This window comes from Dama dama, chromosome 23 (genome assembly GCF_033118175.1).
Source record: "Dama dama isolate Ldn47 chromosome 23, ASM3311817v1, whole genome shotgun sequence".
NCBI lineage: Eukaryota > Metazoa > Chordata > Mammalia > Artiodactyla > Cervidae > Dama > Dama dama.
The window spans coordinates 5,299,088-5,323,872 of record NC_083703.1 but is presented as its reverse complement, the minus strand read 5'-3'; the positions used below and the strand labels follow the sequence as shown (position 1 = coordinate 5,323,872).

General features: G+C 39.0%; 1 long non-coding RNA gene and 1 other non-coding gene across 2 annotated transcripts in view; both read left to right on the top strand.

Annotated features, from left to right (window-relative positions):
- Positions 1-24,785, top strand: part of LOC133044548 (uncharacterized) — a 131,443-nt gene that overhangs the window by 18,385 nt on the left and 88,273 nt on the right. The window contains exon 2 of the long non-coding RNA XR_009689983.1: positions 17,047-17,165. This is a non-coding gene — a long non-coding RNA (uncharacterized LOC133044548). The remainder of the gene's footprint in view (positions 1-17,046; positions 17,166-24,785) is intronic.
- Positions 21,454-21,525, top strand: TRNAY-GUA (transfer RNA tyrosine (anticodon GUA)). Its single transcript has one exon. It is a non-coding gene; the product is annotated as a tRNA-Tyr (tRNA).

Sequence of the window (24,785 nt, the reverse complement as noted above, 5' to 3'; positions counted from 1 at the left end):
TTGTTTCTAAATAATATGAAGACATTTTTAACACTTTTTAATTTTGGCTGCACTGGGTATTCAGTGCTGCACACAGGTTTTCTCTAGTTGCATTACGTGGGCTTACTTGCAACCCCACCCCCAATGTGGGATCTTAGTTCCCCAAAAAGTGTTCAAACACACATCCCTTGAGCAGGAAGGTGGATTCTTAACTGCTAAGGAAAGGCTCTAACAATGTTACTTCTTGATTTATAAAATAGAATATCATTTGACTTCCTGTTATGATCAATGATAGTCAAGCTCTCTTAGATTTTCCTTTCCCTATTCTTTCAATATCCTGAGTTTTCCTTATATAATCACTTAGCCATTAATATGACTAGGTAAGTATTTTTCACTGACAAGTTAGCACCACAAAATGAATATGCTGTTTTTTTTTTTTTTTTTTTAATAATTTTCCACTTTCCTTGGGGAAGATTTTAAGAGCTTCTGTAGAGGAGAAAAGGATGTTTGCTTACAAAGAAATATGAATCGCATCAACATCAGGCTTCTCATCAGTGAATCCAGAAGGTAGGGTCAATGGGATAAGTCTTCAAATGTTGGAAGAAAGATAAAATTTAGTCTGTAAGTCTACACCAAGCCAAAGTGTTCATAAAGAATAAAGGACAAAATAAAGACCGTTCCAGATATACACAAAATCAGGACGTTTACATGTGTACTGTCTGTGAAAAACAATTTCACGGCATTGTACCCTGATAAAATATATTCACAAAGGAATCCACAAAATGCAGGTAGACTAAAGATTTAAGAAATATTAGAACTAATGTAGAATTTCTTTCCTAGTATTAAATCTAGGAAGCAAGTATAGAAATAAATCATTGCAAATTGTATCACCTAACAAATAGTATAATTTAAAAGATGGTTGATTATGGTATTGGTCTGACAATGGCATTGAAGTTGTTGTTCAGTCATTAAGTCATGTCCAACTCTTTGAGATCCCATGGACTGCAGCACACCAGGCTCCCCTGTCCTTCACCATCTCCCAAAATTTGCTCAAACTCATGTCCATTGATTTGGTGATGCCAACCAACCATCTCATTCTCTGCTGCCCTCTTCTCTTCATGCCTTCTGTCTTTCCCATCATCAGGGTCTTTTCCAGTGAGTCAACTCTGCACCAGGTGGCCAAAGAAAGTATTGGAGCTTCAGCTTCAGCATCTAGTCCTTCCAATGAATATTCAGGGTTGATTTCCTTTAGGATTGACTAGTTTGATTTCCTTACAGTCCAAGGACTCTCAAGAGTCTTCTCTGGCATCACAGTTCAAAAGCATCAGTTCTTTGGTGGTCAGCCTTCTTTATGGTCCAAGTCTCACATCTGTACATGATTACTGGAAAAACCATCGCTTTGACTAGATGGACCTTTGTTGGCAAAATAATGTCTTTGTTTTTGAATACACTGTCTAGGTTTGTCATAGCTTTTCTTCCATGGAGCAAGTGTCTTTTAATTTCATGGCAGCAGTCACTGTCCATAGTGATTTTGGAGCTCAAGCAAATAAAATCTGTCACTGTTTCTATTTTTTCCCCATCTATTTGCCATGAAGTGATAGGACTGGATGTCATGATTTTAGTTTTTTGAATGTTGAGTTTTGAGCAAGCTTTTTCACTCTCCTTTTCACCCTCATCAAGAGGTTCTTCAGTTCCTCTTCACTTTCTGCCATTAACGTGATATCATCTGCATATCTGAGGTTGTTGATATTTCTCCTGGCAATCTTGATTCCAGCTTGTGAGTCTTCCAGCCCAGCATTTCACATGATATTCTCCACATATGAGTTAAATAAGCAGGAGGACAATATACAGCCTTGTTGGACTCCTTTCTCAATTTTGAACCAGTCAGTTGTTCCATGTCTGGTTCTAACTCTTGCTCCTTGACCTGCATACAGGTTTCTCAGGAGACACATAAGTTGGTCTAGTATTCCCATCTCTTTAAGAATTTTCCACAGCTTTCTTCTAAGAGCAGTAACAATAAAAAGCCCCTATTTAAAAATACCAGGAAAAGCAAAACTGCAACTTAGATTTTTGGTTCAAATATGAAACAATTCTGAGAAATTTTTGATGGAGCTTAAGGAAATATTTTCCATTTGTTCTTTCTCTTTATTTTCTTGTTATTATGGTGAGGATTTGGTGCCATAGGAATATTTTAAAACATACTATTTTACTTGGTTTTGTAATGGATAATAATTATATAATCATAACACTTAAGTGCTATTTATTAATTTTCAAAGTTTACAATCAAGTTGTATATCAAGCACAGAAGATATAATTATTTATCTAACAGAATCTAAATATTATAAAAAAGTGACAGTAGAACTTTCAGAATGTGACTGTTAAAGGAGGTGCTTTAACAGGAAGAGACAAGGTGGAGAGATTTTATTTAATGTACAAGATCCAATTTATCCAATTTTATTTGGTAAATGGTTAAGAGAATAAAGCTGATAGAAGAAAACAATAAAGTTTAGGGGCAAAGCTGAGAGGACAGTGAGGGAAGACAGGGAGTTCATGTCTCCCCACACCTAGGATGCTCAGGAGGTGCGGATAGGGTACCTGGAGTGGACAGGCTGATGGGAGGAGCCCCAGGAGTGACCAGGTACAAGGTAAGGGGGAGTGGGAGAAGGTCTAGGTTGGGGGATCGATGACTGAGGGGCTGCTGGAGGAAGGGGAGCATAAAAATTGATACAGCCACTATGGCGATTCCTTAAAAAGTAGAAATAAAACTGCCATATGACCCAGCAATTCCACTACCGGGCATGTACTCTGAGAAAACCATAATTAAAAAAGACACATGTGCCCCAGTGTTCATAGCAGCACTATTTATAATAACTAGGACATGGAAGCAACCTAGATGTCCATCGGCAGATGAATGGATAAAGAAGTTGTGGTCCATATATACAATGGAATATTACTAACCATAAAAAGGAATTCATTTTTGTCAGTTCCAGTGAAGTGGATGAGCCTGGACCCTGTTATGCAGAGTGAAGTAGTCAGAAAGGGAAAACCAAATGTCATATATTAGGACATATCTACAGAATCTAGAAAAATGGTACTGATGAACCTAATTGCAGGGCAGGAACAGAGACGCAGACGCAGAGAACGGGCTTGGGACGCAGAGGGTAGGGGAGAGGTTGGCCCGAGTTGAGAGAGGAGCACTGACGTGCACACACTGCCCTTCTAAAACGGGCAGTGGCAGCCGCTGCATGCGGGCAGGGGGCTCAGCCTCGCTCCGTGACCACTTGGAGGGGTGGGGTGGGTGAGGCGCTGGGGGAGACGCAGGACGGAGGGTGCGCACGTGTACTCGATCCACGCTGCTATATGGCAGAAGACAACGCAATATGGTCAAGTAATTACCCTCCCATTAAAATGTTTAAAAAAGAAAGGAAAGGTAATCATATTATATGATTACACATTGAGTTATACATAAAATTAATCCGCAGGAAGCCAAAAATTAACACAAGTAACAAAATTTAGGTGTCGGAATGAGGGAGAAAGGGCCAATTAGATCATGTTCTAACCTTTCATAAGAAAGAGTTAATAAGTATTATTTGAAGTTGGTAAATTAAGAAATAGAATTATATCACTTAAAATTAAGATTATAAACAGTAAGAGGAACTTATAACTGAAATATTTAAAGATGGTTACTTTGGAGAAGGATAAACACCAAAATGCCTGACTATTTTATTTAAAAAATTTTATTGAAGCATAATTGACTTTATATTAGTTTCAGGATATAGCATAGGGATTCAATATTTTTATATACTAATAAATGATCACCACAATAAGTCTAGTTACCATATGTTACCAAACTTGGTTATTACAATACTTTTGACTATATTCCCTATGTTGTGTATTACATCCCCATGACTTACTTATTTTATAACTGTTTGCACCTCTTAATCCTCCTTCCCCTATTTTGTCTATCTTCCCACTCCTCTTCCTTCTGAAACTCACCAGTTTGTATTTTTGAGTCTGTTTGTGTTTTGTTATATTTGTTTACTTGCTTTTCAAATTCCACATACAGTATTTGTCTTTGTCTTGTATGACTTATTTCACTTCGTGTAATACCCTCTATGTCCGTAAATGTTGCCACAAATGACAAGATTTCATTCTTTTTTATGGAGAGTTTATTCATTCATCTCTCAGTGGACACTTAGGTTACTTCCATATCTTGTCTGTTATAAATGCTGCAATGAACATTGGAGTGCATATATATATATTGAATTAGTGTCTTTGTTTTCTTTGGATAAACACCCAGAACTGGAATTGTTGGGTCTGTCTCCTCAGGCAAAGACAACAAAAGCATATGTAAACAAATGAGCCTACATCAAACTAAAAAGCATTTGGACAGCAAAGGAAACCAGTAACAAATGAAAAGACAACCTACTGAATGGGAGAAAATTTTTGTCAATGATATGAGGAGTTAATATCCAAAAATATACAAAGGACTCATACAACTCAATATAAAACAATTTGATTAAAAACTGTACAGGGAACCTAAATAGACAATTTTCCAAAGACATACAGATGTCCAACATGCACATTAAAAGATAATCAGCATTAGATAATCATCAGGCCAATGCAAAGCAAAATCACAATGAAATATCACCTCACCCCTGTCAGTGTGGCTATTTTAAAAAAGTCAAGAAATAACAAAAGTTAGCAAGGATTTAGAGAAAAGGGAATACTTATGCACTAATGACAAGGGAAGTGATAGTCGCTTAGAGATGTCTGACTCTTTGTGACCCATGGACTGTTGCCTGCCAGGCTCCTATGTCCATGAAATTCTCCAGGTAAGAATACTAAAATAAGGAGCCATTTCCTTCTCCAGAGGATCTTCCCAACCCAGGGATAGAACCCTGGTCTCCTGCACTGCAGGCAGATTCTTTACCATCTGAGCCACCAGGAAAGTAAAAATATTATGGCGGTTTCTCAAAAAATTAAAAACAGAACTATCATGTGACTCGGCAATTCCACTCCTGGAGGTTTTTTCTTTTTAATGTGACTGCATTACTGTCCTTAAAAAGGGTGGCGACATAAAAATTATTTCAAAACGCTTTTAAGCAGGTACTCCTGACCTGGGTGGGCTGCAAGGCTCTATCTGAAATGTCTATCTCATAATGCCCTGGCAATTCTAAAACCTTGCTTGTTCAGTCTGTCAAAATGGCATCCATTTTTAGAGTGGAGAAGAAAAAAACATTGTTGAAGTGCATTTTTAATCTTTTTGTTCTTCTGGGTAATGCTAAAGAGAGAGTGTGGATTAAATGTGAGATGGGGGGCTGACATCTGGGCAGGAGTCCTATTGGAGTCCACATTTTAATAATAAAATAGTAATCATAAAAGAGTTAGTTTTGGAATGATGTGGTAGTGATTTCCAAAATCTGCTCCTTGACAAAAGCAATAAGAACGTTTGCAAAATTTTTCTAAAACTCTTTTTTTGCCTCTGGGAATTAGCCAAAGATTTGAAACAATCTGATTTAAACAATTTATTCAATAAAAATGGCTGAATCTTGGAAAGAATAGCAAGTTTTGTGGCATTTAACTTTTCTTACTTCCATTCCCCTTTCCATAGCTCTGTAGTACCCTTGCAAACCCCTGAGCTTAGAGGCCAGTGGAGGGAAGCATAATTGGTTTGGAACTTCCCAGAAGCTCCTTCAAGAGAGAGTTGTCATACCTTCCTCCAGGGGATGGATCTTCCTAAACCAAGGATGGAACCCTTGTCTCTTGCATCTTCTACATTGGCAGGCAGGTTCTTTATCATTAATGCCACCTGGGAAGCCCCACACAATATTGTAAAGTAATTATCCTCCAATTAAAATATATATATATATATATATATATATATTTTTTTAAGAGAGAATTGTCACTATTTGAACAGTTAGAACTGGACATGGAACAACAGACTGGTTCCAAATTGGGAAAGGAGTATGTCAAGGCTGTATATTGTCACCCTGCTTATTTAACTTCTATGCAGAGTACATCATGAGAAACACTGGGCTGAATGAAGCACAAGTTGGAATCAAGACTGCCAGGAGAAATATCAATAACTTCAGATAAGCAGATGACACCACCCTTATGGCAGAAAGTGAAGAACTAAAGAGGCTCTTGATGAAAGTGAAAGAGGAGAGTGAAAAAGTTGGCTTAAAACTCAACATTCAGAAAACGAAGATTGTGGCATGTGGTCCCATCACTTCACGGGAAATAGATGTAGGTGGGGAAGCAACGGAAACAGTGACAGACTTCATTTTTTTGGGTTCCAAAATCACTGCAGATGGTAGTCACCATGAAATTAAAAGATGTTTGCTCCTTGGAATAAAAGCATGACCAACCTGGACAGCATATTAAAAAGCAGAGACATTACTTTGCCGGCAAAGTCCATCTAGTCAAAGCTGTGGTTTTTCCAGTAGTCATGTATGGATGTGAAAGTTGGACCATAAAGAAAGCTGAGTGCCAAAGAATTGATGCTTTTGAACTGTGGTTCCTTCATTGGAAGAACTGATATTGAAACTGAAACTCCAATACTTTGGCCACCTGATGTGAAGAGTTGACTCATTTGAAAAGACCCTGATGCTGGGAGGGATTGGGGGCAGGAGGAGAAGGGGACGACAGAGGATGAGATGGTTGGATGGCATCACCAACTCAATGGACATGAGTTTGAGCAAGCTCCCGGAGTTGGTGATGGACAGGGAGGCCTGGCGTGCTGCAATTCATGGGGTCACAAAGAGTCGGACACAACTGAGTGACTGAACTGAACTGAACTGAACTGACCTGTTTGAAAGTTCCCTGGAAACTCCTGCTCTTAGGACTTGTCTGTATTTGTCATGCACCAGAATGCAATCAATGTGAATAGTGTTTTCCCCAGGGCATTTGTCAAAAACAGTCAGCAGCAAATGTTTAACATACCAGCTGCCTGAGGCGGTGATAACTGTTGGGGCAAACAAGGCACTGACCAATAAACTTAAAAGGAAATACTGAGAAATGAGATGTCCATAGGATCTTTGAAAAGTGCCTATGATTCCTGGGAATCTAGAAAATCATGCACACACATGGGGCCGTGCACACGGCCATGAAAAATCTGATACGGCTCTATTCTCTGTTCTTGAGACGCTACAAAATCAGGAAGCAAAGGCTAAGGCAGTCTTGTAAACCACTTGCCAGAATGTTGAAACAGTACCATAACACATGGACAGAGCTTCTCAGCAAAGACTGTGCAACGTAGGGTTGAAAGGCATTTAAGGAAATCTATCCATTCATTAGCTGATCACTAAGTTAACTGAGCAGAGATTTTAGGACACATACAGCAAAGAATATAGAATTTATAGAAGTAGCTTGGAAAAGCCACTAAACAAGCAAACGATGGCAGCCACAAATGCTGGGGCTGTGTGTGGCAGAATTTGATTTCCAGAGTTGCCATGTTACACTATTTTGAATGTTCAGTTTTTAAATAAATATTGAGACATGCAAGAAAGTATGACCCATAAACATAAACAGCAGGAAAATCATCAGTAGAAACTATTCCTAAGGACACTCAGGCATTAGGCTAACTGGATAAAATTTTAAGTTAGTGATTAGAAATATGCTGAAGAACTAAACAAATTCTAAAGAAATAAAAAAAGTATTAGAAAAGTGACTTACGACATAGAGAATATCAACAAAGAGCTGTTATTTTTAAAAATAACCAAACAGAAATATTAGAATTTAAACGTATAATAACCAAAATGAAAAATTCACTAGAGGAGCATAATAGTAGATTTGAGCTGGTAGAAGAAATAACCAGCAAATTTAAAGATAGGACAATTAAGATTATTCAGTGAGAAACAGAATAAAGAATGAAGAACTGTAGGCCACTATCATGCATCAGTTCAGTTCAGTTCAGTCACTCACTTGTGTTTGACTCTTTGTGACCCCACTGACTGCAGCATGCCAGGCTTCCCTGTCCATCACCAACTCCGGGAGCTTGCTCAAACTCATGTCCATTGAGTTGGTGATGCCATCCAACCATCTCATCCTCTGTCATCCCCTTCTCCTCATGCCTTCTATCTTTCACATCATCAGGGACTTTTCCAATGAGTCAGTTCTTCACATCAGGTGGTCAAAGTATTGGAGTTTCAGCTTCAGCATCAGTCCTTCCAATGAATATTCAGGACTGATTCCCTTTAAGATTGATTGATTTGGTCTCCTTGCAGTTAAAAGGACTCTCATGAGTTTTTCCAACCCCACAGTTCAAAATCATCAACTCTTTGGCGCTCAGTTTCTTTATGGTCCAACTCTCACACCCATACCTGACTACTGGAAAAACCATAGCTTTGACTAGATGGACTTTGCCGGCAAAGTAATGTCTCTGCTTTTTAATATGCTGTCTAGGTTGGTCATAGCTTTTCTTCCAAGGAGCAAGCATCTTTTAATTTCATGGTTGCAGCTACCAACTGCAGTGATTTTTGAGCCCAAGAAGTTAAAGTCTGTCGCTGTTTCCCCATCTATTTGCCATGAAGTGATGGGACCAGATGCCATGATCTTCATTTTTGAATGCTGAATTTTAAGCCAGCTTTTTCATTCTCTTCTTTAACTTTCATCAAGAGGCTCTTTAGTTCCTCTTTGCTTTCTGCCATAGGGGTGGTGTCCTTTACATGTCTGAGGTTACTGATATTTCTCCCAGGAATTTTGATTTTAGCTTGTGCTTCATCCAGCCTGGTATTCCCATGATGTACTCTGCATATAAGTTAAATAAGCAGGGTGACAATATATAGCCTTTATGTACTCCTTTGCCAATTTGGAACCAGTCCGTTGTTCTATATCTGGTTCTAATTGTTGCTTCTTGACCTGCACACAGATTTCTCATGAGGCAGGTCAGGTGGTCTGGTATTTCCATCTCTAAGAATTTTCCAGTTTGTTGTGATCCACACAGTCAAGGGCTTTAACATAGTCAATGAATCAGAAGGAGATGTTTTTCTGGAATTCTCTTGCTTTTTCTGATTCAACAGATGTTGGCAATTTGATCTCTGGTTCCTCTGGCTTTTTTAAATCCAGCTTGAATATCTGGAAGTTCTTGGTTCATGTACTGTTGAAGCCTGGCTTGGAGAATTTTGAGTATTACTTTGCTAGCTTGTGAGGTAAGTGCAATTGTGTGGTAGTTTGAACATTCTTTGGCATTGCCTTTCTTTGGGATTAGATTGAAAACTGACCTTTTCCAGTCCTGTGGCCACTGCTGTGTTTTTCAATTTTGCTAGCATATTGAGTGCAGCACTTTCACAGCATCATCTTTTAGGATTTGAAATAATTCAGCTGGAATTCCATTGCCTCCACTAGCTTTGTTCATAGTGATGCTTCCTAAGGCCCACTTGACTTTGCACTCCAAGATGTCTGGCTCTAGGTGAGTGATCACACCATCATGATAGTGATCACTCTTCTCTTTCACTTTCATCAAGAGGCTTTTTAGTTCCTGTTCACTTTCTGCCATAAGGGTGGTGTCATCTGCATATCTGAGGTTATTGATATTTCTCCCAGCAATTTTGATTCCAGCTTGTGTCTCTTCAAGCCCATTGGATAGTGACTTAAATCCACATGAAAAAAGATGTGACGATTATCAGTAAGGGCAAATACATGGTTAAATATAAAAGTCAGTAGTTTTGGTTTGTTTGTAACTCTTTTCTTCTATTATGAGAAGACATCTGCATTAATCCATATGTATGAAACTGTGTTGATGGGTTTATAATATATTAATATAAAGATGAAATTTGTATTACCATTCATATAGGTGGAGAGAGGGGATTGGAGGTATATCAGAAAAGTTTTTGTGTACTATTGAGATAGTTTCAATTGCAATATTAATATTAACTGGTATCATTAATTAATTTAATCCTAACTAGATTCTTAAATATGGTAATTGTAAATCACAGGGCAATTACTAAGAAAATAACCAGAAAATTACAGTTAAAGGAAAAAAATGAAAAGAAAATTAAAATGGTATACTAGAAAATATCAATTTAACACAAAAGAAGGCAGTGATGGAGAAATTGAGGGGAAATACATAGGATATATATACAAAACAAATAGCAAAAAGCCAAACATGAATCCTACCTTATCAGTTATATTAAATGTAAATATTCAAGACACTAATCAGAAGGCAGAAGCTGATCAAATGGATTTTCTTAAAAAAAACAATTGAACTATATGCTGCCTATAGGAGACCCAGTTTATCAAACACAAACACTGAAATTTTAAAAGATGGAAAAAGATAAACTATGCAAGCAGCAAGAAGAGATCTGCAGTGACCAGAGTAACAACAGACATGATAGATGTTTCAGATAAAAATTACTACTAGAGACAAAGAAGAACATTTATCATCTTAAAAGCATAACAGCAAAGCATGACAGATTGAAGGGAGAAATAGACAATCCAACAATAAGAGTTGATTTCAACTCCCCACTTTCAATATGGAGAAAGCCCCACATAGGAAATTGATAAGGATCAAAGACTTGAACAAGACTAAAACACTCTAGACCTAACAGACTTCTGCAGAACTTTCCACCCAACGACCACAGAAGACACATTACTCTCGAGTACACAACACTTTCTCTATGCACCTTTGTCCAAATTTCTCCCTGACCCTCTTTATAAGGATGCACATAGTCTGATTTCATTTAGGTTTCATCCCAGAATAATCTAGGATAATCGTCTCATTTCAAGGTCCTTAACTTAAAATCATATCTGCAAGACCTTTTTCCAAATAAAGTAATGTTTACAGATTCCAGGGGTTAGAACCTGATATCTCTGGGTGACATTATTCAGCCTACCTCAGGGAGCTTTTAAAAAATATTGGTGCTTTAGTACCTTTTCCAAAAATCCTGATTTAATTCTGTTGAAATGGGCTCAGAACATTGAAAATGTTTTTAAAGTTTCCCAAGTGTATCCAGTATTTCAAACTACTGCTGTGAATTAATTGTTTATTTCCATTTGGTCACTTCCATCCACTCAATCCTTTTTTATTCAATTCCCTTCTTTCAAGGAGCCCTGATGGAACTAAACTGCTGCCTCAGGTAACTTCTACCAGAATAGATTATCAGGTAACAAATTCATATTTACCATGCTAAAAAATCTAAATAATTTTTGAAAGAATTGAGTAAGGTGTATTTCAGATCCACTGCATGGTTGCCAAGGAAATCTTAAAGGAAAAGAGGGACATGTTTTGCTTAGGAGTGCTGGGATATACCACAGAAATCACTCAAGACAGGGAGTCAGGATTTATTTTTATTCACTTAACAAAACAAACAAATATATATATGTGTGTGTGTGTGTGTGTGTGTGTATATATATATATATATATATATATATAAATAATTTATTTATTTTAGTTGGAGGCTAATTACTTTACAATATTGTGGTGGTTTTTGCCATACATTGACATGAATCAGCCATGGGTGTACATGTGTCCCCATCCTGAGCCCCCCTCCCACCTCCCCCCATCCCCTCCCTCAGGGTCTTCCCAGTGCACCAGCCCTGAGCACCCTGTCTCATGCATCCAACCTGGACTGGCGATCTGTTTCACATATGATAATATACATGTTTCAATGCTATTCTCTCAAATCATCCCACCCTTGCCTTCTCCCACAGAGTCCAAGAGACTGTTCTATACATCTGTGTCTCTTTTTCTGTTTTGCATATAGGGTTATCATTACCATCTTTCTAAATTCCATATATATGTGTTAGTATACTGTATTGGTGTTTTTCTTTCTGGCTTACTTCACTCTGTATAATAGGCTCCAGTTTCATCCACCTCATTAGAACTGATTCAAATACAATCTTGTTAATGGCTGAGTAATATTCCATTGTGCATATGTACCACAGCTTTCTTATCCATTCGTCTGCTGATGGACATCTAGGTTGCTTCCATGTCCTGGCTATTATAAACACTGCTGTGATGAACATTGGGGTACACGTGTCTCTTTCAGATCTGGTTTCCTTGGTGTGTATGCCCAGCAGTGGGATTGCTGGGTCATATGGCAGTTCTATTTCCAAGTTTTTAAGGAATCTCCACACTGTTCTCTGTAGTGGCTGTACTAGTTTGCATTCCCACCAACAGTGTAAGAGGGTTCCCTTTTCTCCACACCCTCTCCAGCATTTATTGTTTGTAGATTTTTGGATAGCAGCCATTCTGACTGGCGTGAGATGGTACCTCATTGTGGTTTTGATTTTCATTTCTCTGGTAATGAGTGAAACAAATATAAAATGTTATATGTTGCTGACATCATTCTAAACACTACAGATTTAACTTCTTCCAACTTATTGAAGTTTGAACTATCACAATGCCCATTGAACAGATGAGTAACCTGAGACACATCTTGCCCAAGTTCAGTTCAATTCCATTCAGCCGCTCAGCTGTGTCTGACTCTTTGCAACCCCATGGACTGCAGCACGCCAGCTTCCCTGTCCTAAACCGCTCTGTGTCTCAGTGCTTGTCAGGTTCAGATTCAGGAGGTCTGGGGTGGAGTCCACGTTTCTAAGAGACTCTCAAGTGATGCTGGTTCATGGACCTTATTTTGGTGTGGTGCTGTGCTGAAGCATCAAGGTCAATACTCTCCAGTTGTGGTGAATTTCCCAGCTTTACTGGCCTTCCCTTAAAATGATAGGCATTGGAAGCATCTGTATACACTGTCTGTATGTCCCTAAGTAGGTTCTGTCCTGCTATCAGTCACCTCTCTTGGGTTAAAATGAGGATGCAGACAGCCTTTCTGTCAGGATTATAGGCTTCCTCATTTGCCTACTCCAGGCTTGCTTGAGTTTAAGGCACTGGACCAAAGCAGATCTCTGGCTTAGGGTTCAGGCAAAGTTAGTTGGTGGGTCCATGGCTACCATTTTATTCAGTGAAGGAGCCAGAGGGTCACTCGTCTTCCTGCCGCTTGTTTAGAGTTCTACGAATATAGACTAGAGAGATGTATCAAACCCTAGACGACTGAGGCTGCGTGGCCACCCGTCAGCAGTGCTCCTCGGTGGACCCGCAGGTTGGCCAGCCACACCAAACACTGTTATCACGAGCCACTGAGTTTTGGGGACATGTGCCGTTCTGCATTATTGTAGAAGCAGATTACTAAAAGACCGTCTCTGTGAACTGGGACAAATTTTTAATTCTGTTTCCTCTGTAAAATAGGATCAACTTATTCAGAATTATTTTGAATAGTAAATAATAAGGGAGGTAAAAAAAAAAAAACATGGTATTGCATGAAATGGCAGAATTGCAACTATAGTTTGCCCTCCTATAGCTAGTCTTCAAGAAGCTTGATCAAGAAAAAAATTTCCTGGTAGAATTAAGAAAAGATGGTGTGAAACAGACAGAAGTAAACATTTAGTGATCTTTGCTTGGTGTCAGACAATTTCCTCGACCTTTAACATATTTTATAATATTTTGTCTTCCCTACAAACCTATACGGTAAGTTTTATTATTCCCTGTTTATGGATGAGGAAACTATGACTCAGAAAAGTGAGCTGACTTTGTCAATGTCAAATAGCTTGTAGTGCAGGTCCTGGAATAAAAACAAATCTTTTTAAACTAGGTCTTTTTATTTTAATGACTTTGCTTTTTCCACTGTTAAAATCCAATTCAAACCTTGTTTACACTGCAATTTTTAGTAAAATATTGTATTCTGGGCTCCCACTACAGAGTAAGATAGTAGAGGTCTTTGCTATTTCCATTTGATTTAATAAATTCTTCTTTCTGTCTAAACTAGTCTCTCTCTCTCTCTAAACCTGCGTGTGTGTGTGTTTCCCTCTCTGCTGCCTTCAGATCCCTGTAGTTAAAATTCTAGCAGAAGATAAGTGACTCAGCAAGCTGGATGTTAATCTCAGTGGTTTATTTATTCTTAAAGGAAAAAAATTCTCTTAACAGTATATCTAGAAGTAGGGAAATGAAATTTTTAAGGCTCTTGTAGGAAAACCGTCTTAGATATACACAACCTATATAGTATTTTTTTTTCAACATGGAAGGAAAGAGGTCCAAGCTCATAGCAGAATTTAAATAAATATCTTGTTTTTGTTCATTCGCTCAGTCGTGTGTGACTCTGCGACCCCATGGACTGCAGCATGCCAGACTTCCCTGTCCTTCACCATCTCCCGGAGCTTGCTCAAACCTATGTCCATGAGTCAGTGATGCCATCCAACCATCTCACCCTCTGTCGTCCCCTTCTCCCCCTGCCTTCAATCTTTCCCAGCATCAGTGTCTTTTCTAATGAGTTGGCTCTTTGCCTCAAGTGGCCAAAGTATTGGAGCATCAGTCCTTCCATGAATAGATATCTACATACCATTTATTATGCTCACATGCACAAGCTATTTTTTCTTCTGTATTTGATGCTTATGGGAAGTCATGCCTAGGATTGGCTTTGTCAAAGTTGATCCATTGCCTCTATCTAGCTCTTAACCTGCCCCCATGTAGCTCTTCTATTTTTATTCTTTTCTATTTTCATTCTGAAACAAAAGAGTCAGAACACACTTTTTCTGTTTTAAGCTGTATGACCTGGATTTGGGTGATGTATTGGTCAGAACAGGCTATATTGTATTTCCCCTTGTGTTCATGATGGCCTCACCACTGACAGTTTATTTTTCTAACCTCTGCTTGTACAGTGCAGACTAGCAGGGCCTTTCTTCATCACCCTCAGTAATGAATGTCCACTGATGGAGACTCCAACCTGGGCTTTTGTGATTGTCAACATACGGAGAAAGGGGGGATCAGCCACACACAGGGACCTACCTGCTTCCACTGGAAGACACGTGCTCACTCCTGTTCATATTTAGCTGTGTAAACCAAATCGTGTGGCCTCTCTCACTTAAGAAGGTGGGGGAAGCGCAACCCCTCTATGTTCCTAGAGAAATAAAAACAGGCTGTGTGAGCAGCTCTAATAACAGGCCAGACGGCCTCCCTGGCGGCCTCTCTTGGACCAGTGTTGAAATAGAGAGAGTGTTCAGTCACTCAGTCATGTCTGACTTTTTGCGACCCCACAGACTATAGCCCACCAGGCTCCTCTGTCTATGGGACTTCCCAGGCAAGAATATTTAGTTGCCATTTTCCCCTCTAGGGATCTTCCCAACCCAGAGATCGAACCTGTGTCCCCTACGGCTCCTGCATTGGCAGGCAGATTCTATACCACTGAGCAACCTGGGGTGAAATAGAATTCTGGCTAATTCACTTTCTTCTTGGGTGGACTAACTTTTAACCTTAAACAACAATAATGCCATATCTTATTATACAGCTTAGAAGTTTGCATGTATAAGGAATATACACATATAAGTGATTTCAAATAAGGTAATATAGAATTTTATTCTTTAATATGATAATACTCTTAAAAATAGGCAATTTCTTTTTCAGTTCTTTTTTGCTTTTACGATTACAAGAAGGGGGTTCACATTGTTTGGCTTGTATTCTCTCTGAGATGTCAGGAGATATTGTTTCTTTTTTTTTTAAGTCATTAATGTATAATGATCACTGGACTCCAGGCAATTCAAACTTTGTTCATGTTAGAGATATGAAATTTGGCTCTCAAGGGTGGGCTCATCCTTCAAATATGTACCTATTTTGACGCTGCATGCATATGTCTAAATTTTTGCAAAATATAGATCCTCTTAATTTCTCAAAAAGAGTTTATCATATTTTCTATCAAATAAGGGTGAGATAACTTGATCTCGAAAGCTAAACACACTAACACAAAAGCAGTTTTTAGAGCAGTCCTGTCCATAGAACTTTCTAGGATGCCAGAAACTGTTCTAGAGCTGCAATATCCAAAAAGGATCCACTAACAACATTTAGCACTTGATATATGGTTAGTGTGACTGAGGAACTACATTTTAAATTTTTACTTAATTTTAGTTAGTTTAAATTTAAATCTAAATAGCCACATGCTGTTAGTGACTATTGTATTGAATAGTAGAGTTTTAAGAATTTGGGCATTCAACCTATGCTTATTATTGTTGGATTAAAAAAAGAAGCCTAAAATACATCCTTAACTTGAAATACAGGAAGCTGATGAGTATATCCCTGGTCTGCCTACTGAAAAGCCGAGATTCCCATGGAAAGGTTTTCTCACTCTGGGGTGTGGGTATCTTGGAATTCTAGGAACCTGCAGAATCCCTGCTTTGGGAGCGGACTCTGGGTTAGGCCATGCTGAGTGGCAGTCCTGGATGGTGGGATAGGGTGGAGGGGAAGCCAGGAATTGTCATGGAGCAGAAGTATTATATCAGTCAGCGTGGTGACCTTAATACCCTTCCTGGCAAGACCCATGAGCTCAAGGAGGTGGCCTGAGATAGTAAAAAAACAGACCCTGCCAGCTCCTGCTGAAAGAGACTCACAAACATACAGTGATCCTATCCCTTACTCCCTCTATTCCTCATCACGATGGGGATCAAAGTTGACAGTTCTACCTCCAGTTCAGTAAACCCTCCTTATCATTCTGTGAAATGACAGTTGCTGTTTCTCAAACTTTAAGTATTAAACCAGCATAATCTTACCCTCTCTCAAATTCAGACACAAGTCAAATTCTCACCTTTAGATCACCCCTCCTCAATATAGATTTTTGGGAGTGAGCACTAACCACCACCATCATTAAGACAAAGCAGTTGGAATATCTCCTCCTTTCTGATTTGTCCCAAGACCTCCAGTCCTTAGTATGCACCCTCCACTGTGCTAAGACCTAGCCTCACAGAGACAAACTACTCAGGGTCCTTCCTTCAGGGAGCCCAGAGTCAGCAGTGACGGACAGACAGAGGAGGTGCTTGGGGACGTAGAATAAGGAGTGATACAGTGGGAATATGCAAAGTGAGATTAACATTCCCTCCAGTTACTTGGAATTCAGAGAAAGAAAAGTCTTTCTAAAAATGTTTGTAGCAGAGACTAGCTCAGAACTCACCAAACTTGTTGCTTCTTTCTGGTCTCCCAGGCAATACTACCCAACCTCATTGTTATTTAGTCCAAGACTGTGTGTCTGGCCACACTGATGTGCCTCCTATAAAACCTCTTGTTTTATTCTTCATGTTCTTTCTGTATAGGAACCATGAAAGCTGAATGCAGAGGATGGTAGTACCATTAGCTGAATGGAGCTGGGTCCTTGACAACATTGCTTGGAGGAAACACCAGGAAGGCCTCACGAATCCAGCTGGACTCTTAGGTGAGAAATAGACTTGTACTGTGTGAAGCCACTATAATTTGAGGGCTGTTTGTTGTAACTGTTAGCATCAATTACCTTTATATGGTTCAGCTGGCTTCAACTTGGATATCAGATATAATCACAGACTATTAGAACTTAGAAATTTCTCAGTCTATTTCATTTCTTTATCTCATAGAAAAAGAAATGAAGTGACTTGCCTAAGTTCACCCTGCCAGTTTTTGGAAATCCCAGGACTAAAATCCAGTCCCCCAAGTCTCAGTCAAAGGCAGGCTCCACCAAACCAAACTTGCCTCTCTTAGTCTATGCACACTTTTCAGTACTTTTATACAACTGCCAGTGAAACAAAAACATGCAAGTTGAATTTTGTGAAAAATAAAAATTTATCTTTTTGAGGAAGAGAATATTAAGATTTAGCCCCAAGATTTAGCCTAATCTTTTTTGATATTAACATATCTAGGCTGTTTATAACATACTGAACTTAAAGCATGCTTTTATTTGTTTATCAGGACAAGTTCAGGTTTATCACCAGGACAATGCCTTATTATGTTGTTTGTTTTTGTTACACTGTGCCTGGTGCTTAAGTTTATCCACCTTCCGGAAGTGAGAGGTTGAATTCTTTGGGTACAATATATGGGTTCATCAATTTCTGAGAAAAGAAGACTGTAACCTCGCTGACCTTCAGTGTCATCAGATTGAACTCAAAGTTTCTTAGTACATGGACTAAATCCATGGTACTTATGCTATCTAGGATAAAGTGGGGCAAAGAAAACCACACACAGGTTAATTTAATTGCTGTAGCAGATACTATACTTGCATGATCTGTTATAGATACCAAATCTTGATTCCTTTGTGTGGCAACCAGCCTAGCCCAGGTGTGAAAGGTGATGAATATAAACCAGACGTGCCAATCTTGTCTCCTTTGTAAATAATTTTTCTAGAAATGGGAATGGGGACAAATTTTGGCCAGTGAAATGTAACTAAAAATCTGCTGGAGGTTTCTGGAAAATATTTTCCTCTCCAAGTCGGACATGACTGAGCCTGCCTGCATTCCTTGAAGAGGGAGATGCTGAGGAAAGGCCATTACTCTCTGCCACTGCCTTTCTCCATCTAGATTTAGTCGTGGATGGATGAGACTCTGAAGTGGGAGCAATAGTCCAAGGTAGGAAACACTAATGTAAGTGGGGCATCTCTTTTTCATATCCCTTTATACCATTACCTTCAACCCTCCCGATAAGCATGCGGTTGCTTGTTTCTCACTTCATTGCAATTGAGGGATTGAAGGTTAGGCCCTTTAAAACTTCCCAAATATTTATTGGGTTCCAGCCCTCCATCCATTCTCTGACAAATTAGCCCAGTCTCTGCATTTCCATCCCTTCTATCTTGCCAGGATAAGGGTGATACAGATAATATTTATCCTCAAGTTTCTAACTCATAAAACTTCAGTGATAAAAATCTACCTGTTATTGTTTTTAAAAGGACTATACTGAATTCATTTATTCAACTCATATTTACTAAGTGCCTATGAAAGTGAAAAAGTGAAAATGAAGTCGCTCACTCGTGTCTGACTCTTTGCGACCCCCATGGAGTGTAGCCTACCAGGTTCCTCCATCCATGGGATTTTCCAGGCAAGAGCACTGGAGTGGGTTGCCATTTCCTTCTCCAGGAGATCTTCCCGACCTAGGGGTTGAACCCTGGTCTCCCGAGTTGTAGGCAGACGCTTTACCATCTGAGCCACCGAGGAAGTCCACACTAAGTACCTGTAGTGAGCTAAAAATTGTGGTTAGCGCTGATGATACTGAATGAACAAAACAGACATGATTTTTAGCTCTCATGGAGATTCTGATCGGGTAGGAAAGACGGGCAGAAAAAGTAAACTGTTAACTAAACATACCAAGAATCAGAAAGAATTTCAATGAGCTAAACAGGATAGAATATGGAGGAAAATGAGTGGGGCAGGAATGCTACTTTAGATAGTCCAGAGAAGACCTCTAAGAGGTGGTGAGATTTAACCTGAGAAATATGGAATGGAGCCCGCCAGATAAAGAATGGGGAGCAAGGAGAAGATTTTGTAGCAGATGAAAAGTAAGAATAAAAGTCTTGAGATAGGAGGAGCTTGGTTATGCTAAAAGAAGTGAGAATGTAAATGTGGCTGGAATGCAGTTAATTATAGAGAAAAATGGCAGGGACTAGGACATGTAAGGCTTTATAGTTCATAAACAGGAGTTTCTATTTGATTCTAATTGCAATGAGAAGTCTTTGAAGGGTTTTCAGCAGGGGAGGCATGATTTTATACTATTTAAAAATTAAAACTCTAGCTTTTGTGTAGAAAAGATGTAGAGATGTTCAGAGTGAGGAGACCATATAAAAGGCTACGCAGTGCTATAGGTAAGCAGTGGCTTAACCTGAGAGAAAAGATGGAAGAGGGACTGGAATAGAAGTGAATAGATTTAAGACAAGTTTAAAAAGCTGAATCAACAGAATTTTCTGATGGATTGAGTGTGGGAGGTAAGGGAAAGGAAGAACTTAGTGGTGTCTTCCATATTTTTGATTCAAAGAACTAGATGGATGGTGCGGCTACTTTCTGAGAGGAAAAGACTAGAGAAGGGAGGTTTTGGACTTGGGGTGAAAATCAACAGTCTGATGTATATTTAAAAAAAAAAAGATGGCTAAAAGTAATTTATTTATAGATATCATATTGGTAGCTGAATGTGTATTTATAGATAAGTATAAATTGGTACAACAGTTAGCTATCGCTGTGTAACGAACCATACCAAAAATCAGAAACTTAAACAACAACTATTTTGTTAGCTTGTGTTTTTTGAGGTTGATGAGTTACCCTAGGTTAAGTGAAGATCTTAATTGGTGTCACCTGGGTTCTCTAGTGAATCAGTAGTCAGCTGCGTGTTGGCTAAGTGGTTTTGTTTTTGAGGGTTTGTTGATTGTCAGTTGGTGTAGTGATCTATGTGGCTTTTCATTCTTTAGTGGGCTGCTTTGGTCTTGTTCATATAATAGAAAGAGGGTTCTAAGAGTTAGTAGAGTCTTAAGCTCATAACTGGTCAGCCGTCACCTTCCCAGAATTCTACTGATCAAAGAAAATTTTAAGGCCAGTCCAGATGCAGTGAGTAAAGAAATGGAGTCTACCTCATGGTGTGAGCTGTTGCAAAGTCACATGGCAAAAGGGTATAGACACAGACAGGTCATTAACTGGGGCCATCAATGGAATTAATTGACTATCAGTTCAGTTCAGTTCAGTTGCTCAGTCATGTCTGACTCTTTGTGACCCCATGGACTGCAGCATGCCAGGCCTCCCTGTCCATCACCAAGTCCCAGAGTTTACTCACACTCATGTCCTTGAGTCAGTGATGCCATCCAGCCATCTCATCCTCTGTCGTCCCCTTCTCCTCCCGCCTTTGATCTTTCTCAGCATCAGGTCTTTTCCAATGAGTCAGACTTCGCATCAGGTGGCCTAAGTATTGGAGTTTCTGCTTCAACATCAGTCCTTCCAATGAACATTCAGGACTGATTTCCTTTAGGATGGACTGGTAAGATCTCCTTGCAGTCCAAGGGACTCTCAAGAGTTTTCTCCAGCACCACAGTTCAAAAGCATCAATTCTTTGGCACTCAGTTTTCATTATAGTCCTACTCTCATATCCATACATGACTACTGGAAAAACCATAGCTTTGAATAGAGGGACCTTTGTTGACAAAGTAATGTCTCTGCTTTTTAATATGCTGTCTATGTTGGTCATAACTTTTCTTCCAAGGAGTAAGCGTCTTTTAATTTCATGGCTGCAGTCACCATCTGCAGTGATTTTGGAGCCCAGAAAATAAAGTCTGTCACTGTTTCCATTGTTTCCCCATCTATTTGTCATGAAGTGATGGGACCAGATGCCATGATCTTACTTTTCTGAATGTCTAACTTTAAGCCAACTTTTTCACTCTCCTCTTTCACTTTCATCAAGAGGCTCTTTAGTTCTTCTTCACTTTCTGCTGTAAGGGTGGTGGTGTCTGCATATCTGAGGTTATTGTTATTTCTCCCGGGAATCTTGATTCCAGCTTGTGCTTCATCCAGCCCAGCATTTCTCATTATAAGTTAAATAAGCAGGGTGACAATATACAGCCTTGATGTACTCCTTTCCTAATTTGGAACCAGTCTGTTGTTCCATGTCCAGTTCTAACTGTTGCTTCCTGACCTGCATACAGGTTTCTCAAGAGGCAGGTCAGGTGGTCTGGTATTTCCATCTCATTCAGAATTTGTGGTGATTTACACAGTCAAAGGCTTTGGCATTCCCTGGTGGCTCAGAGGTTAAAGCGTCTGCCTGTAATGCAGGAGACCTGGGTTCGATCCCTGGATTGGGAAGATCCCCGGAGAAGGAAATGGCAACCCACTCCAGTATTCTTGTCTGGAGAATCCCATGGAGGGAGGAGCCTGGTAGGCTATAGTCCATGGGGTCGCAAAGAGTGGGACATGACTGAGTGACTTCACTTTCACACAGTCAAAGGCTTTGGCATTGTGAGTAAAGCAGAAAATAGATGTTTTTCTGAAACTCTCTTGCTTTTTTGATGATCCAGCAGATGTTGGCAATTTGATCTCTGGTTCCTCTGCCTTTTCTAAAACCAGCTTGGACATCTGGAAGTTCACGGTTCACGTACTGTTGAAGGCTGGTTTGAAGAATTTTGAATTTTGAGCATTACTTTGCATGTAGGATGAGTGCAATTGTGCGGTAGTTTGAGCATTCTTTGGCATTGCCTTTCTATGGGATTGGAATGAAAACTGACCTTTTCCAGTCCTGTGGCCACTGCTGAGTTTTCCAAATTTGCTGGTATATTGAGTGCAGCACTTTCACAGCATAATCTTTTAGGATTTGAAAGCACTCAACTGGAATTCCATCACTTCCAGACTAGCTTTGTTCATAGTGATGCTTCCTAAGGCCCACTTGACTTTGCATTCCGGGATGTCTGGCTCTAGAAGAGTGATCATACCATTGTGATTATCTGGGTCATGAAGATCTTTTTTGTGCAGTTCTTCTGTGTATATTTGCCACCTCTTCTTAATATCTTCTGCTTCTGTTAGGTCCATATGATTTCTGTCCTTTATTGAGCCCATCTTTGCATGAAATATTCCCTTGCTATTTCTAATTTTCTTGGAGAGATCTCTAGTCTTTCCCATTCTGTTGTTTTCCTCTGTTTCTTTGCATTGATTGCTGAGGAAGCCTTTTTTTTTTTTAATCTCTCCTTGCTGTTCTTTGGAACTCTGCATTCAAATGGGTATATCTTTCCTTTTCTCCTTTGCTTTTTGCTTCTCTTCTTTCACAGCTATTTGTAAGGCCTCCTCAGACAACCATTTTGCTTTTTTTGCATTTCATTTTCTTGGGGATGGTGTTGATCCCTGTCTCCTGTACAGTGTCAAAAACCTGTGTCCATAGTTCATCAGGCACTCTGTCTATCAGATCTAATCCCTTGAATATATTTGTCACTTCCACTGTATAATCATAAAGATTTGATTTAGGTCATATTTGAATGATCTAGCAGCTTTCCCTACCTTCTTCAATTTCAGTCTGAATTTGGCACTAAGGAGTTCATGATCTGAGCCACAGTCAGCTCCCGGTCTTGTTTTTGCTGACTGTATAGAGCTTCTCCATCTTTGGTTGCAAAGAATATAATCAATCTGATCTCAGTGTTGACCATCTGGTGATGTCCATATATAGAGTCTTCTCTTGTGTTGTTGGAAGAGGGTGTTTGCTATGACCAGTGTGTTCTCTTGGCAAAACTCTGTTAGCCTTTGCCCTGCTTATTTCTGTACTCCAAGGCCAAATTTGCCTGTTACTCCAGGTGTTTCTTGACTTCTTAGTTTTGCATTCCAGTCTCCTATAATGAAAAGGACATCTTTTTTGGGTGTTAGTTCTAGAAGGTCTTGTAGGTCTTCACAGAACAGTTCAACTTCAGCTTCTTCAGCATTACTGGTTGGGGCATAGACTTGGATTACTGTGATATTGAATGGTTTGCCTTGGAAATGAACAGAGATCATTCTGTCCTGTTTGAGACTGCATCAAAGTACTTGCATTTCAGACTCTTTTGTTGACCACGATGGCTACTCCATTTCTTCTAAGGGATTCTTGCCCACAGTAGTAGATATAATGCTCATCTGAGTTAAATTCACCCATTCCAGTCCATTTTAGTTCGCTGATTCCTAAAATTCCTAAAAACTAATTGACTATAGTATATGTTATAATTCAGGAGTCTTCAGCATATAGGTATTATTTAAACCATAGGAAAAATTGGCTCAACTAGAGAGAAAGTATAAGTAAAGGAGAGAAGAGTTTTAAGAAGTTCCAGCATTTGGCTAACGAGGTTGGGGCCAGCAAAAAGGCTAGAAGGCAAAACAGGAAATAGAAATACATAGAGCGTGTACTAATGTTTAACAAACTGAGTCTCAATATAGTTTTATTCATTCACTAAGGTGTCTTCAGTTCAGGGAAGACTTAGTTAGCTCTATGGCAGGAAAAAAAAAATGAGCTATAGACTATGAGAATCCTGTAAAAACCAAGAGTGTATAATTTAGTTGGAGGGACAATTTCATGCTCCCACAAAGTTAATAACAATGTAAGATAGCTATACAGGTGTTTCTCAAGGGCCTATCACTGAGAAATCTTCAGCAAGATAAAAGTCAACCCTTTGGCTGGTACATGGATGCTTTTGTTTTGTGAAAAATTCATTGAACCATAGTTTATTACTTGTATAATCTTCCACGTGTGCATTATATTGCAATAAAAAGATTAAGAAAAAAGTAGTTTATCCCTCTGAGCTATTGATACTGAAAATGATTTAGTTTGATTTAAAATACTGTCTTTTCACAAGAACTTCCTTTTGTTATACTAGCTTTCATATATATGATATATTCTTATATAGTTCAGGACTAAAATTTAGACAAGAAGCTTGACAATAAAAAAGTAAATTCTTTTTCCTTATAAGCAATTTAATCATGATTAATTTTTAAACCTTTATTCAATGGTTTTGAAAAAATGTATTATCTTTGTCTTCTACCTCAGCTTAAATGAACTCCCAATGTGAAAAACAATCTAGTTCTCTGCTTCAGCATGCCCTGTGCTTTTAACATACGAGCCAAAGAAAATTCATACAGAGGAGAACTTGCTTTTTGTTATAAATTTTTGCTAACAAAAGGTAAGAAGTTCTTTTGAAAAAGACAATTGAAGGAAAAAAAATTTGGAACAGTTAGAAAGAAAAGACCTTATAGAAATAAAATAAAGACCAAATCAGATAGGGGCTTACTTGGAAAACTGGAATAGGGACAAATTGGCTGGGTCAAAAAAGGAAAACACCTTTTAGAAAAATGGTTATAGAAATAATCATAGAATTTAAAGTTGGTTTGGATGATTTAGGAATGCTGGGGAGGAGGGGTGACAAGACAGCTCAAGTTTGAGGAGATTTGCATCATGTTTTATGCACAGTTGAGCTAGAAGTTGTTTTTATAATCAAAGCAACCGAAAATGATTATTAACTAATATATTCATGGCATGTGAGCATTGGTAGTGACTGAACTCTCAGATAGCTGTTTGAGTGATGAGATACAAGGACCCTCAAATCAGAGGAGGAAGCCAA